This window comes from Arachis hypogaea, chromosome 14, assembly GCF_003086295.3.
Source record: "Arachis hypogaea cultivar Tifrunner chromosome 14, arahy.Tifrunner.gnm2.J5K5, whole genome shotgun sequence".
NCBI classification, from domain to species: domain Eukaryota; kingdom Viridiplantae; phylum Streptophyta; class Magnoliopsida; order Fabales; family Fabaceae; genus Arachis; species Arachis hypogaea.
Window position 1 is genome coordinate 11320922 of NC_092049.1, and position 2894 is coordinate 11323815.

Here is a 2894-nt window from a genome sequence, read left to right on the forward strand (position 1 = left end):
TCAATTAATGATCTTCTCTTAGTGGCTAAAGATCTTTTGCATTTAGTGAAAAGTCCTTGATTCAACATCTACTTGAAATATATTTTTATATAAGTATATAACAAATACATATATAGGATGCGAGTTGGTCGGGTAAGGTTGAGGCTCAACCTGCACCCTACTCAACCCGCACGAGAACTCTACCCACACCTTACCCTACCCACTGCGGATCGGATTGGTAACCCTACTCGATCAGGTTGAGTCGGATTGGGTACTTGCGGGTAGGGTGCATGTTGCCACCCCTACTCGAGGAACTCAAAGTTTTGAAGAAAGCCAACACATGGTCCTTTATCACTTCGGAACCACAAGCCAAAGTCATTGGATGTCATTGGATTTTTTGCAATTAAAAGACATACAAATGGCACCATTATAAAATGCAAGGCTCGATTGGTTGCTAAAGAAAATCACCACATCGAGGGTGTGGATTTCGACCAAATATTTGCGCCAGTAATCAAACCAACCACTATTCATGAAGTATTAACTATTGCACTTTTATTCAAATGGCAAATTCGTCAATTTAACTTCAATAATGCATTCTTAAATGGGAATATCAATAAATTGGTTCTTATGTCTCAACCACCAAATTTTCATCAAGAAGATATTATTCAGTTATGCAAATTAAACAAATTACTCTATGGGCTTAAACATGCTCGTAGAGTATAGTTTACTAAACTCTTCTCAATATTAGCCATTTTTGGGTTTCATAGAGCTCATTTTAATCCTTCATTCTTTATCAAGCAACATGGTAAGCTTCTTCTTTACATCTTAGTATATGTTGATGATATTCTCATCACTGACAACAATAATAGTGAAACTCAATCTATGATACATCAATTAAATAATATATTCTCACTTAAAGACTTAGGAGAATTTTTATATTTCTTGGGTAGGGGTGCACAGACCCGGCCCGGCCCGAAGGCCCGGCCCGGTCCCGAACACTTTAGGGGCTAATTTGGTGTGATTTCATCGGGTTTAGGATCGGGTAAGGGTCTCAAAAATAGACCCGGTCATTATTTCGGGTCGGGTCTGGGCCATAGCTCGGGTCACCCGAAGTCGGCCCGGTGGCCCGGTCATCATACACAATTAATATTTTGTGTTATTAGTGATGGATCATGATTATTCTTATGTGGAATTTAAGTATTGTAAACCTTAATATTTTGTGTTATTAGTCATTATAAGACTATAAGTTAAGGTTTTATATTTAGAATGCATAAAATTTTAGACTAATGCATAATATTGTGTTATTTGTATTGATTTAAATATTTGGTATTATTAGACAATATTAGTATTGATTGTGGTTTTGATTTAGTATTAATTGTGGTTATGCTTTAATTTTAAAGAAGGGTTGGTTCTTGTTATATTTTTCTAAGTGAATTTTACCATGTTAAATAATGGTTGGAGTCTTGAAAATTTAGATATTTTTACATGCTAGCTTACAAGAAGGTATCAACGTAATGTAATGTTAACGGCCCGGTTTTCACCCGGTTTTTACCCGGTATAATTGTGGCCCGAAAGTGTATTGGTTTCATCGGGTCTAGGGTCGGGTTCGGGTCTAATAAATAGACCCGGTGTATATTTCAGGTCGGGTCTGGGTCACATCAAACCCGGCCCATGTGCACCCCTATTCTTGGGTATAGAAGTAACAAATGTGTCTACTACTTCTCATCATCTTTTTCAATCTAAATATATTAGAGATATTCTGATTAAAGCTATTATGAATGGGGCTGCTAGAGCTGATGTTTTTGAATTTCCATCTCTATATCTTTCTATTGTTGGATTGTTACAATATGCAACACTTACTCAACTAGAACTCTTATTTTCTATCAACAAGGTTAACTAATATATGCACAAGTCATTGAACATTCATTGAAAATGTGTTAAATGAATTCTTCGTTACTTGGCTGGCACGGTTAATCAGGGATTATTGTTTCATGCTTCCACTAATTTGCGTATTTTTGGCTTTGTGAATTTTGATTAGGGATCCGATCGAGTTGATGATCGAAGGTCTACCTGCACCTATAGAATCCATCTTGGCTCCAATCTTGTGTCGTGGTCTAGTCGAAAACAAAGCTCATTCAGTCGCTTTAGCACAGAGGCTGAATACAGATAACGCAACTCCTATTTTTTTGTGACAACATTAGTGTTGTCTTGCTAGGAGCAAATCCGATTCTTCTTCATAGTCAAAGAAAAACATTTTGAATTTGACTTACATTTAAATGAAAATGAGTAAACCAATCCAAACTTCATGTCATGCACATACATTTTTCATTTCAAGTGGCATACATATTTACAAAACCTTTCTCTACTTCTACATTTAAAGATTTCAGAGACAAACTCAAAGTTAAACTAAGATTAACCTAGAATTTAAGAGAAGATAATAGAGTAATAATACCCTGTACAAGTGACAATTAATGAGGCTTCACGTATAATCAAGAATTGGCAGCTACATAATTGGTTAGGTTCTATTATATCAATAAGCTATAAATATAGCTATCATGTATTCACCAAGGTACTGATTATATTTTCATTCAATACTACAAACACATATTTCTATTCATAATCTGTTCACACAAATCTCATCGGCTGTAAATGTCCTCTCCTTTGTTTGTAGAAGATATAAAAATTTTTTCATCTTACTCTCACTTCATATTTCTGATTATACGAGTTTGGTTTTTTGAGTTGTTAAAATCTATGTATTTCATCTCCTGTCTTTGTTTAATAATTTCCTTTATAACTATGTCGAATAAAAATTCATAATAAAAAAATGAATATTAGAAGTATTATTGCCTCCACTACTTCACCTTTCTCTTCTTTATATTTTTGTTGTTATTATTGTTGTTTTTTATAAGATTATT